At 38.4% G+C, this 14,373-nt stretch overlaps 1 protein-coding gene across 1 annotated transcript in view; it reads left to right on the top strand.

Moving 5' to 3' along the window:
• Nucleotides 1-14,373, top strand: part of LRRC7 (leucine rich repeat containing 7) — a gene marked incomplete at its 3' end in the record, with an annotated part of 1,171,300 nt that overhangs the window by 996 nt on the left and 1,155,931 nt on the right. The window contains exon 2 of the mRNA XM_079777586.1: nucleotides 328-427. The remainder of the gene's footprint in view (nucleotides 1-327; nucleotides 428-14,373) is intronic.

The raw sequence follows: 14,373 nt of genomic DNA, 5'->3' as shown, positions 1-14,373 counted from the left end.
CCATTATTCGGTGCATGAGGCGATTTTCATAAGTACACACAGTTAGGACTTGGGGAAGGTTATGTGAAACTTGCCAAATTGCTTCCCCTAAGAAAATCTACTTACCACCTATAATAATAAAAGAATAATATGCTAATTAAACTGGACATCCTTTGGGAGGAAGCCAGGGCTGTGAGGGAAGCCCAGGTCCCAGCTGTCAGAGGGAAGCTGGTGCCGGCAGCCGGGGAAAGGAAGGCCTACTCTTGCATGAATTTCGTGCATTGGGCCTCTAGTCTTCTTTTATCTATATAAAAGGCTAATATGCTAAGTGTCCTTCCCTCCATCCAGGTAATGACGTCACATAGCAACGCCTGGCTTCCTCTCCCCAGCCACAACTAGCCTCCTTGCAGTTTCTTCAGCCCAGGAACAGGACTTGCTTTATAACCAGGTAGAAACACTTCATACTATAACGAAATGTCTGTGAAGCATTTTCCCATGCCTCATCTCATTTGATCCTCACAGAAGTCCTGGAGTAGGTAGGTAGGAGACTTGGTGGGATCCTATTTTCTTTTCATTAGCCGGAAAATGGAGATTTAGAAAGCTTAGAAACTTGACCTGACTGAAAAGAAGAAAGAAATGGTGGACCTTGAAAATGATTTCAGGTTTTCTCACTGCGCAGAATATGTTTTACCCTTTGTTCTCCCTGCGTGATCTACAATCATAATGTGCTTTGTGTTGATATTTACTGCTGTGTTGCTGACAATTACCTAAAAGAGAAGTTGGGGTACTTCACTGAGCTGAAAAAAGTTTAGCTAAATCAGAAAGCAGGTCTAATTAAGCAACTTTATTCTCTATATATAAAAGGCTAAGTTGACTTGCCCATGCGTGGTACATAAAAGCTCTTGCTGGCGCCAATCGCATGCATATGTTTTGATCTGTCATTGTCAATAGTGAATTTGGTTGACACTTCTATTATAGAGAAAGGGCGAATAGCGATATTAAAATATTTCTTCTAATTAATTTCCTTTCAATGTGTAGGAATTTGTGCACCAGGTCACTAGTATCTTTATAAGAATCCACTCATCTACTGATGGGCAATTGAGTTGTTTCCAGATCTTGGCTATTGTAAATAATGTTGCTATGAACATAGGGGTGCATATATCGTTTCTGATTGGTATTTCAGGTTTCTTAGGATATATTCCTAGAAGTGGGATCACTGGGTCAAATGGCAGTTCCATTTTTAATTTTTTGAGGAAACTCCACAGTGTTTTCCATAATGGCTGCACCAGTCTCCATTCCCACCAGCAGTGCACTAGGGTTCTCTTTTCTCCACATCCTTGCCAGCATTTGTCATTTATTGATGGTAGCCATTTTGACAGGTGTGAGGCGATACTTCATTGTAATTTTAATTTGCATCTCTCTGATGATTAGTGATGTTGAGCATTTTTTTCATATGTCTCTTGGCCATTTGTATGGAGAAGTGTCCTCTTTGGAGAAGTGTCTATTCCTGTCTTCCCATTTTTAATTGGATTTTTTGTCTTCCTTTTCTTGAGTTGTATGAGTACTTTATATATTTTGCTTATATATTTTGAGTACTTTATATACTTATCATTGGCAAATATGTTCTCCCAAACAACGGGTTTCCTTTTCATTTTGATGTTGGTTTCTTTTGCGGTGCAGCAGCTTTTTATTTTGATGTAGCCCCATTTGTTTATTTTTTCCTTTGTTTCCCTTGCCCTAGGAGATGTATCAGCAAACATATTGCTATGAAAGATGTCTTGAGATTTTGCTGCCTACATTATCTTTTAGGATTTTTATGATTTTACAACTTACATTTAAGTCTTTTATCCATTTTGAGTTTATTCTTCTGTATGGTGTAATTTGGTTGTCTAGTTTCATTTTCTTTGCATGTACTTGTGCAATTATCCCAAAACCATTTATTGAAGAGACTGTCTTTACTTCATTGTATGGTCTTGCCTCATTTGTCAAATATTAATTTAGGTAATGGTTTGGGTCAATTTCTGGGGTCTGTGTTCTGTTCCATTGATCTATATGCCTGTTCTTGTGCCAGGACCAAGCTGTTTTAATTACAGTGACTTTGTAGTATAGCTTGATATCCGGTATTGTGATCCCTCCAAGTTTGTTCTTTCTCAAGATTGCTGTGGCTATTCAGGGTCTTTTTCCATATACATTTTTGAGTATTTGTTCTAGGTCTGTGAAATATGCTGTTGGTATTTTAGTAGGGATTGTACTCAAGCTGTAGATTGCTTTGGGTAGTATGGACATTTTAATGATGTTAATGCTTCCAATCCATGACCACAGTATATGTTTCCACATTTTTGTGTCTTCCTCTATTTCTTTTTTCAATGTCCTATAGTTTTCTGAGTACAGATCTTTTACCTCCTTGGTTAAGTTTATTGCCAGGTATCTTAATTTTTTTGTTGCGGTGGTAAATGGACTTGCTTTTAAAGTTTCTCTTTCTGCGAGTTCATTATTGGTGTATAGAAATGCCATCGATTTCTGGGTGTTAATTTTGTATCCTTCTACATTGCCGAATTCATTTAATAAATCTAGTTTTTTGGTGGAGGTTTTCTATGTACAATATCATGTCATCTGCGAATAATGACAGTTTTACTTCTTCCTTTTGAATTTGGATGCCTTTTATGTTTTCTTTATGTCTGATGGCTGTGGCTAGAACTTCTAGTACTTTGTTGAATAAAAGTGGTGAAAGTGGATCACCCTGTCTTGTTCCTGTTCTTAGGGGAAAGGATTCTAGTTTCTAACTGTTGAGTATGATTTTGGCTGTAGGTTTGACAGATATGGCCTTTATTATGTTGAGGTATGATCCCTGTATTCTCACTTGGCTGAGAGTGGTACATTTATACAATGGAATACTATGTAGCTGTAAAAGGTAGGATCTCTTACCCTTTGAGATAATGTGGTGGGATATGGAGAATATTCTGCTAAGTGAAATAAGCCAGTCAGAGAAAGACAAGCATCACATGATCTCACTCATATGTGGGATCTAGTGAACAAAATAAACTGACAAACAAAATAGATCCAAGGACACGGAAGCATGCAACAGACTGAAGATTCTCAGAGGGAAGGGGTAGGGGACCAGAAGAGATAACTAAAGAACTTACATGCATATATGGGTAACCCCTGGATAAAGACAATAATGTGGTGAAGGTCTGGGAGGGGGCAGGAGTAGGTCAATGGGTGGTAAAAAAGGGGGCATCTGTAATACCTAGAACAATAAAAAAAAAGAATCCTGGTTATGTTTAGATCATGATTATACACTTATGGGATTTTAGAAATCGGCAGTAAATCTCATTTCTCAAATGACAAAAACTAAGATCCAAGTGTTAAAGGGTCTTGTCCAAAGTGTTGGCAGATTCTTAGAAGTAATTTTATTTCTCTCAGCAAGTTTTTAGGAGTCACTTTATCCTCTTTTTCCACATTCTCCTACATCAGGATTTCTCAGATGGGTTATACAACACTTGCATTAGAGTCACCTGATATGCTTGTTAAAAATGCTGATTCCTTGGATTCTGCAAACAATTTGGGGGGAATGTGTGTGTGTTTATGGAGGGACAGCATGTGTACAGAGTATATTATGGATGGAGAAGGTTGGGTCTCTGAAGACTTTGTGGAGTTAGAGCTTCTAGAATGCCGCGGACTGCTTACCATGGACTTTTATAGGAGAAAAATATGAGCCTGTTAATTTACTCTTACAGTTGAGCCTAATCCTAATCAACAGAATGAATGTCACAAAATGCAATGCAATGCATGATTCACCTCTTAAATACGATGAAACAAATTTTTTTCCACCTAGATAGAGATTGTCTGTCTCGGGAAGCTTTCTCCTCTCTGCCCATGCAGTTTCATTTATTCCCACTAGAATGTAAGTTTCATGGCAGAGGCTGTATCTATAAGTTTGTCCCCTATTATATCTCTAGCTGCTTAACAGCATATGGTAGGAATCTAATAAATAGTTGGTGAATTGTTAAGTTTTTTTTCTAATCACTTAAAAGAAAGCTTATATGTGGGTGATACAATCCAATTATTTTTCCTTCCTCAGAAACGTTTTATAAAGTCTTTCTGCATGTATGTAAGACTTACTTATCCTTGAAGTTCAGCCATTTTACCATGCTGTGCCTAGTTATTAGTCTGATTTCATGAATCTTGACTAATATTTGGTCTGAGAAAATTACTCCTTTTAAATTCTCCAGTCTGCTGTTTTCCTCCCTTCTTTAGAAGCTTTATTGATTATTTGATTTCCTGGATCTATCTTATTTTCTAATGTCCTTCTATAATTTTCTTTTCTCTGTTTCCTTTCCTTTGCTTTCTTTCTTTCAAATTTCTGAGAGTATTCTTCCAACTTAGCTTTAAACTCACTGGTCTAGTTTCCGTTACTCCCTTTCTGTTTTATAGAAACTCACTACAAAGTTCTCAAAAAGGACCCTCTTTTTGAACTGATTTTTTTCATTGTGTGCACTGATTTTCTTTAATTTATGTATCCTTATAAGAAACTTAAAAATTTTACCATGAGTAACTGAACTGAGTCCCAGTAAAGACTGGGTAAGTCCATGCATATATTTTAAAATAACTACTTTTTACTTTTCCCAGATCCTGAATTCTTAATTATGTAGAAAGCTGCTATAGTTTAGAGTTAGAAGTGTAGTTTACATTCATTGTTTTGCCTGACAATTGACTCATTTCTTTAGGGAATACAGACCTCCTCATTTGGAGAACTGCTTCTCCTACTATAGCGTGTATTCTGAAGACTCTTCCATCTTCCTTGTACCCAGGAATGAGCACTATATTCAACTGCTGAATTATAGCATTCTGCTCCCCTGACTCATTGAGGTAGTCCCATGGCCAAGATGAGTCAAACAGAGTCCTTTGAGATCTCTCTCTCTCTCTCTCTCTCTCTCTCTTTCTCTCTCTCTTCCCCCCCCCCCCCCCCAAACTGGGTCAAGAGGAACGAGCCTTCTCTTTCTGGTGATTAAAGTGAGAAGATATGAGCCACAGCCAGTGTTGTCTATAGTTACAGCTGAATGGAGACTTCTAGTCTGATAAAATGCATTGATGCCTAAGAGAAAGAAATGAGAGCTAGAAAGGACTAATTTTAGTCTTTCTAAGGATCCCTAGAATTTAATATATATTTGTACATATATTTACAGATATAATTTTTTTAGTTTGTTTAGGTTTTTGTCACTTACCATCCAAAGATCTCCAGGAAAAGAGAATTTTTAAGAATATTAATGACAATGATATATCTTAGGGAGGATGCTATTAACTCCTTGGTAAGGTTTTATCATTGTAGTATGTTATGGAGTCCCATATAGATAATAAAGAAGCCATATAACTACGTTGGGGAGAGTATCAGGATTGCTCAGAATCACGTGCTGGCCTTTCTGAGGAGCTTCTCAGATGTTTGACAACTAAGCTATTTTTGTCACCTATAACTTTTTATGTTTAGTGGTGAGTTTGGCCTCCTGAAAACTCTAGTGTGTATGTGTGTGTTTAGTGCATGATAATAAAACTAATACAGTTTTGCCCTAACCGGTTTGGCTCAGTGGATAGAGCGTTGGCCTGTGGACTGAAAGGTCCCAGGTTCGATTCCGGTCAAGGGCATGTACCTTGGTTGCGGGCACATCCCCAGTAGGAGGTGTGCAGTAGGCAGCTGATCGATGTTTCTCTCCCATCGATGTTTCTGACTCTCTATCCCTCTCCCTTCCTCTCTGTAAAAAATCAATAAAATATATTTAAAAAAAAAAACTAATACAGTTTTATAAATTATATTCTGGCATTAATGTAGAACTTTAGTTTTTTTCCTTATAGCCATTCAGGAAGTAGTTTTCTCTTATGTCTTTCTTCACTGTATTTACTTTTTTCCCTTTATCTTTTGTCTCTTCTGGTAGAGAGGTGGCAGAAAGGGAGGAGGCTGTAGGAAATTCTAGTTATATCATATGCCATTTTATAGACTTCTACTTTTCTTTAAACTTCAATGCCAATTCATTATTCTCTTTTAACTCTGCTTTGTCAGGGTTTATACTACCCTTCAGGAAGTCAGGTTTATCAATGAATATCAGTCAGTGTACATAAAAAATGCTACTGTAATATGTGCCATTGAATGTCTGAGTTTGCCCTTTTTAATGTGCTTTTTATGTTTTTTTTCGATTAAAGATAATTCATTAAAAATCAGTTGGTTTTTACCTATATAATTATACATGTCTAAGACATGAATGTTTGTATGTATGTACAGGGTGGGGCAAAATAGGCTTACAGTTGTTCATATGAAAACAATGCAATAATTAATAAATATAATACAAGAATACATTCTGTTTTTTGTACTCACAACTGTAAACCTACTGTTGAGCCACCCTAACATATATATGTACGTATTCCCAAATCAGAAAAAAAATCATTTGGTGAACTGCTCTGTAACTATCTGGTAAATTCAGTGTATGACAATGACATTAGTAGAAGGGGATTTATAGAGGAGGGGTCAGTTTGTGAATTTTTTGGTGAGAAAAGACTGCATGAAGTCTGTAAATGACTCCTCTGCCTTGAAGAAAATTCATAGATCATAGGAACATTATCTCATATTGTAATGGACATTTATTGATTGTTTCCCTATCCACTTGCCATATACCATTCAGAATTTTCTTTGGCATTTCACCTCATTCATGCATGATCCATAAGTTTAGGGAAATACACTACTGCCTGTTCTGGTGGTAGACCTGATTGCCTTAAGGTAATAAGCACATGAAGTGGCCCTGGATGCAGTTAGTGTGGTTGGATTTAAACCAAGGAAAATGTTGAATCTTCCATATTTTAAAAAAGTCCTTACAGCTCCTATAGGAAGGTTTTGGAATTAGCATAGCTGAGATAGCTAACAACTACAAAACATCTGGCAGATACCATTAGTGAGGGGCAATAATCCCAAAATATAATAACAAGAATTATTAGTGATATGTTCCAGGAGCTTAACCTGTAAGGTTCAAGGATCTATCCATGAAAATACCCTCCCTTTAACTTTTATTCTTCCCCATTTTGCAGACTGTTAAATTGAAGGGCTATCCATTCCTCAGAATACCTATATTTAATAATTCAACCCAATTTTAAAATTATTTCTAGAGCAAAAATTAGCCCTAACCGGAGTGGCTCAGTGGATAGAGTGTCGGCCTTTGGACTGAAGGGTCACACAGGTTTGATTCCGGTCAAGGCCATGTTACCTTGATTGCGGGCACATCTCCAGTAGGGGGTGTGCAGGAGGCAGCTGATGGATGTTTCTCTCTCATTGATGTTTCTAACTCTTTATCCCTCTCCCTTCCTCTCTATAAAAAAATCAATAAAATATATATTTTAAAAAATAGAGCAAAAATTAATTCCCAGTTCTAACCACAAGTAATTCATAAATATATTTTAAAAACAAAATCCATTCATCAGTTTAGAATTTCTTTTATCTATGAGAGGATTGGTAGTATGTTAGAAAGAGCACTGATCTGGGAAATGTTGCCAGTGGAAATAGGGTTCTTCCACGGAGTCCTGAGAAAAGCATTTTGGGGACCCATACATAGGAGAATAAGGTATAGTGGTAAGATTGATTGAAGCAAAAACAGGAGACTATTCCCTAGGTGCCCTGTGTCTCATTCACAACCACGTACCTCAGTTCTTTCCTGCTGTGGAATAAGTCCAGTCTCTGGGGCTGCTAGCCTGCATTTGTCCTCACCAAGCCCAGGAGGGTCAGGTCCCAGAGATGCAGAACTTCTTTGTGTCTCATTTCCCCATCTTCACAGTTGTGCTTGGGCCATGACCAGTGCTGTACTTGGGCCTGGGCAGCTGCTACAGAGAGAGAGGGCACAAAGGAAAGGGCAAAGAAGGAACAAATGCGTGTTACCCAGACAGACCTTAGATTACATTACCTTGGGCTTGGGCAAGAACAAGCTTTTATTCAAACTAACCAGTCTCTTTCCTAACCCTTCCAGGGCTTGTGCTGGGTCTTCCGCCTAGACCTGGACCTCCCAGGGTTCTGTGTCCCTTATCCCATCTGTTTCCCTTTTCCAAGTTTTCCAGGCTAGACTCTGCCCCTTTATGTCATTACTGGAAGTCCTGTGCATGTGCACCGGTGGGGTCCCTCAGCTTGGCCTGGGGGGATTGGTACGAAACTGGCAGTCCGACATCCCCCTTGGGATGTAGTAGTGTGTGAATCAGCAGGCAGCCGGGGAGGAGCTGGAGCCCGGGCTGTATGCTGCACTGCTCCCGGTCATCCCTGCAGGCCCTCCACGCCTGCCGCTGCTCCACTGCAGTACCTGCGTGCCCGCCCTAGGGCAATACCTATGCACCCATGACCAAGAAGTGGCTGAGGGCTCGTGCCAAGTCAGTCTGGATGCTGGTCCCCATCCCCGTCCAGATGGGGGAGGGGCGTGCAGGGGGAGTGTCCATGGGAGAGGCTCGCTGCCCCAGCAGTGCTCCCCAGCCATGAGCTCGGTGTCTGGTGCCCATGGGTCAGCTGAGCAGCACCCATGTTGTGGGAGCGCACTGACCACCATGGGGCAGCTCCTGCGTTGAGCGTCTGCCCCCTGGTGGTCAGTGTGCGTCATAGCTACTGGTTGAACAGTTGGAGGGACTATTAGCATATTAGGCTTTTACATATATAGATTTTGGCTCCTACCATGCATGCCTGAAAGAAGGAACACTCCTGAGCAGGAGTAGCTTATACAGAATCATGGAGGTATGTGAGTATGGAATATTTGGGGAATTGCAAATAATTTTTATATGATTAGTATATGTATGTGGTACAAGGAAAAGAAGGGTGAGGTAAATGTGGGTTAGATTATGAGGATGCTTGTATGCTGTGAAAGGATTTCACATTACACCACTCTTCAATCTATTCCTGATTAATCTTGTTTCAATAACTTTTAAAATCAGAAGCAAGATTGATTCGTATTATGCAATTGTATACTTGAAACATATGTACTTTTATTAATCAACATCACCCCAATAAATTCATTGTCCTGACCACAGTTACATTGCAATTAGATATTTACATATCCTTTTGTCTCCCTATAGTTTGTCCTCCATAAAGTACCCAGTCACCTTTCCACAAGATTCCTTTGTTATCTCCCCTAATATTATAATTATCTCATGTTTTATGTCTACATACATTGAGAACCCCATAAGATATGTTATAATTGCTTTCAAATATTAAACATTTTTAAAAACAATACAGGATATGAATGGTAATTATATTTATCTAGATATTTACCATTTCTGTTGTCAATATTGCAGGCATCTTTTGGGTATTATTTACCCTCTGTCTGAAGAATTTTCTTCAATAATTCTTTGGGAACAAATCTACTGGCAGGAAATTCTCTTCGTTTATTTACCTTCATCTGAGAATATTTATATTTTACTTTCATTTCTAAAAGATACTTTCTCTGGATATGGAATTCTGGGTTAATAATTATTTTCTTTCAGCATTTTATAAATGTTCCATTTTCTTCTGGCCTCCAGGAGACCAATGTAGTCATTATAATAAATGTTTCCCTGCAGGTAATGCATCATTACCAATTACTAACCACTTTATGTGTATACATCCTAATAAACCAAGTTTATTATAATGATTCCTGATGGCATCTGCTGGCAGCTTTTACTGTTTTCTCATCTGGTAGCAGATCCAAGGATCTATTTGCTTGTCTTGCAGTGTTATTTCCAGAGCACTTCCATTTATCTTATCCTTTACAAATAGAGGATAAGAAATATCAGTTGTAAAATGTCCTTGTGAAATGTCAATCCCATTTTTGTTAGATTCATCACCAATTTTATCTTAAGTTTTCCAGACAAATCACCATGACTTTCAAAGATAGGGTGTAATAACTTAATGTCTCTACTGGCTTGTTCTCAGATATCTTTTGATTCCTTTTATCATCTTGTCCTTGGGAGTTTTATTTCTGAGTTTATTCCTTCAAGTTTGTTTCAATACATTCCTACATCATTGACAAAAATAAATAATCTTGTTTGGCTGGACAACATGAATAAAAGGAGAGGAAAATAATCCATAGAGGCCAAAGCCTTCAGGAGAGAGAGTGACTGAAAGGTTATGTTAGGAATGAATATTTCTATCTTCATGGACAAGAGAGCTTTTGGAGGTCAAGATAATTTATTTCCAGATAAACTTCAGACCTCCAGGAGAGTGACAGCACATGGAGACCTAGGAACAGATGGAGAACCTGGGTATTACAAAATGTATGAGTAGATGGGTTTAGAGAATAACTGAAGTTGCTTAGGTTGTACGTGTCTGGCCATAGTCTGAAGGATGCATTGAGCTCAAATGTTGGGATGTGCTTATTGGACTGGATTCTCTGAAAGAGTTGGCTGACATGCTGTGACTATTCAAAACATGCTGTGTTCTGATTTAAGCAACATAGCATAAACTGCAATAGTTGCCCCAAAGGCAACCTTGTTCGTCTCTTTAGAGAGCTAGGTTGTACTCTCATGCGAAATAAAATGATATTAGTACCTCTGGAGGTTGTTTATGTGTGTTTGTGGCTGGGTGGGTAGTTTGAAGCAGGGTTGGAGGGAGAAATACACTTGGTTAGCATTTGGTCCCTCTGAACATGGCCAGTTTTACGTAATATAATCTAAAAAGGTTTGTCTACTCTGAAATCAGGGGCCATCAGGAATCACTACATAGGGCTGAATTTATGTTGTTTTTATTACTATAAGAACTTATCTTATTAATATAAAGCAACAAGTAAGAATACCCTCTGATTAACTCCCTAGAGAGAAGGGAGAAGAGTTTTGTAGAAAATAGTAGCGAGAGGAGCTGCAGCCACAGTAGCCGAGGAAGAAGACAGGCTGATGTTGGGTTCTTTAACCTGCAAAGTTGATCTCACTGGAATGTTTGGGGATGGCACTCGAAAGGGTACAATATGATGTATTCACAGCTGGACTGGAGTTCTAGGCAAGGTGGACTTGTGTGTTGGAAGCTTGTGCCATGGCCCAGCTCCAGTCAGGTATTAGGTAAAGTTGGATGGAGAAACCCAGGCTTCTTAAGGCCAGATGGAGACATTCCTTTCCATTTCTTCACTATGAGATTTTGTCTTTTGCAGGGATTGTCCTGAAACTGGGAGGTTTTAATTCGCCATAAACAAATTCCAATTTACTGGAAATAATGCTATTGTACACCCTGGAAAATAATATTCTGAAAAGTTGACCAATTGTTGCTGGTGGTGAGAAATGATATGGTGGAATATTATAGATATATAACAGATTATTGGAGAGATTAACAAATTACATGGCAGCAGACATTTAGTTTTGCTTGGAGCTAATGGAAAGATAAACTTGACTTTGATATTGACCTTAAAAACCTTTTTGTACATTTGTATCTTTAACTTGACTGAAAATTATTATAATTATAAATAAGTGCATGATAAAATAAACCACACAAGAACTCTAATGACAAGGAGATTGCTGATGAAGTTGGAGTTAGAAAAAGTTTCTTAAAGCAGGTGAGTTAATTGTTTCTTAAAGGAGGTCATAGATACAGATTATTTTCTACTTTGTATTGAACAGCTCAATTAATCTTATCATAGACTTTCAACATTTATCCTATCACATTATCCAGACAGAAATTATAACTTATAATACCAATTGAATTAATGAGGAAACTAAAGTATTATCTAAGGGCAAATTTTGTTAACTGGATATCTGAAACTTGAACTCAAATCTCTGGTGTTCTGAGCTGTGTTATTTCCACAGGATATAGTCTCTTTATAATCTCATCCCTCATTATATAAATAAGTAATAGTATAGAAAATCATGGATATGCTAATATTTTTGCTGACTAATTAAAAGTATAAAAATGCAAGGACAACAAACTAAGGAAACTTAAGCCATTTAAGAGTAGAATAGTTATTAAAAACTGATTATGACATTTCTGAATTAATCCCCCCAAATTATGGAAAATCAGTTCTCACCAAAATAAGGTCAACTTGTGCAGATAAAGTGCACTAAACAATTTATTTTTCTTAATTCAATGTAATATTAACCTTTCAAAGTTCTGCTCATGAGCCTTCATATAGAAAGTTTTATTTTATATCAGTCTGCTCTAAGTTATGTGTCAAGGTTTTTGCCCCCCAATTCTTGTCATGCTGTGTCTGGAAATGGAGCTAGGTGTGATGTTCTGGTCCTGAGCTGTCATCCCTGAGTCTAAGACATTTTAGAGAGGCCGTGAGTTGTCTGCATTAACTCTAGATTGCTTTCTCAAAATCAAGGGAGCTTGGCTCACCACTAATTCTTTCTTATGTGGCTATTGCCTTTGATAAGCTACTACTCATGGGCTAATTAATAGATTGTGCCCAGCAGAGTATTGTCACCATTTCACACATTATCATCATTTCAAAAATATTTTTGGTAGGATTTAAAATTTTGAAATCTCTCTTTAATCATAGCCTCCTCTTCCCGCTAACATCATTGCTTCTTCTGAACTTGCACTTCATATTTGGCTTTTAACCTTGTCCAGTTATTTTCATCTACACTAATAAAAGAGAAATATGCAAATTGACTGTACCTCTGCAACACCCACTAGCCAATCAGGAGTGAGTATACAAATCAACCCAGCAAAGATGGTGGGTTAATTTGCATACACAGGCTCAGAGCGAAGACTGAAGGCTCTGGCCCAAGAGAAGACTGAAGATTGAAGACTGAAGAGGCTTGGCTTCTCCACTGGGGCCGGAGCAGAGAAGCCTAGCCTCGAGGGTTGTCTTCTCAGCTGTGGCTGGAGTGAAGGCCTGGGTCTCGGGTGCCAGAGAAAAACCGGTGCCGGCATTCAGGGGAAGGAAGGCCTATAGCACGAATATTCATTCAGCGGGCCTCTATTTATTAAATAATGAGGCCTCTGCTTTTGGAAAAGTAAGGGCAAAAGATACAGTTTTATTTCTCAAGGTGCTCATAGTCTAGTATGATAGGCAAAAAAGGAATTGGATAATGAGAGTATTATGTGGCAAAAGTTGAGTCAGAGATTGCTTATTTTTAGTAGTGTGTCTTGGTCCAACACATGAAACATAAGCAGGGATTTGAGACACAATAGAAAAAGCCCCAGTATATCACTTTTCTATTGCTATGTAACAAATTAACCCAGAACTTAATGGCTTAACACAACACTTGTTATGTGGAAGTTTCTGTGGGTCAGTAGCCTGGGGCTGGCCTAGTGGGTTCTCTGACTCAGGACCAATCAAGGTTGAGCTCTAGTCATCACCAGATTTGTCTGGGTCGATCAGCTTCTAGGCACACTGTTGTGGTTGTTGGCAAGATTCAGTTCCTTGTGAGTTATTGCATTGAAGGCCTCAGTTCTCTGTTGCTATTCCCTGGAGGCCACCTTCAGTTTCTCACCAGGTGGACCGCTCCATAGGGCAGCCCACAGTATGTCCACTGGCTTTATTAAAGTGAGCACGTGAGAGGGTGAGGGGGAGTGCAAGCAAGATAGGAGTCATTAAATTATAATGTAATATCAGAAGTGATATCCATCACTTTTGCCCTGTCCTATTTGTTAGAAGCAAGTCACTAATTAATCTCTCTCAAGTGAAATAGATTATATGAAGGCATAAATAGCAGGAGGTGGAGATGGATCATTGGGGGCCATGCTAGAAACTGCCTGCCACACCCAGGTTAAAATATCTGTCAACAAGTCATGAACCTTTCCCAGTAAGAGGTAAAATATTATTTAGACCAGAAAGTGGCTTAGCATTAATTATTGAATTGACAAGGTATCTCATTTCTCCTTAGGCTCAGGGTGTACTATATTGGATGCAGCCAAAAAGGGCTAAAGAAACTGAAGCATGGAGAGGTGACAAGCCGTTACCATTTAGTGAAAGGTTGTGTGCAAAAAATTGTATGGGTTGCCTCCAAACTTTCATGTAACCTTCAAAAAAACGTTGCATGAGATAGAAGGCAGCCTTAGTGGCAGGACTGCTTTACAGAGCTGTGCAGGTTTCTCAGCCTTAGATTCATCGTTTTTAAAATAAGGAATCATCATATTAAGTACCTCTCAGGATTGCTGTGACGATTAAATGAGTTCTCATCACCATCACTTACTAGTATTCAATGTTTCCTAGGATCCAGGTACTCTAAGTATTCTGAATATATTAATTTTGACAATAACTCCATAAAAACTATTTTTTATGATCTTATTTTTACTTATAAGGAAATTAAGGCATGGAGGGGTTATGTAGTTTGCCTACTACTTAGAGCAGAGCTAGAAATGGTTTTGCTCCAGAATCCATGTATTTAATACCTGTACAAGATATACTGCATCTCATTCTGGAATCAAAACCATAGCACTGTGGCCAGCACTTCGTACATACTCAATGTTAGCTCGTATTT

This window comes from Cnephaeus nilssonii (genome assembly GCF_951640355.1).
Source record: "Cnephaeus nilssonii genome assembly, chromosome: 7".
NCBI lineage: Eukaryota > Metazoa > Chordata > Mammalia > Chiroptera > Vespertilionidae > Cnephaeus > Cnephaeus nilssonii.
This window is presented reverse-complemented; position numbering and strand designations above follow the sequence as displayed.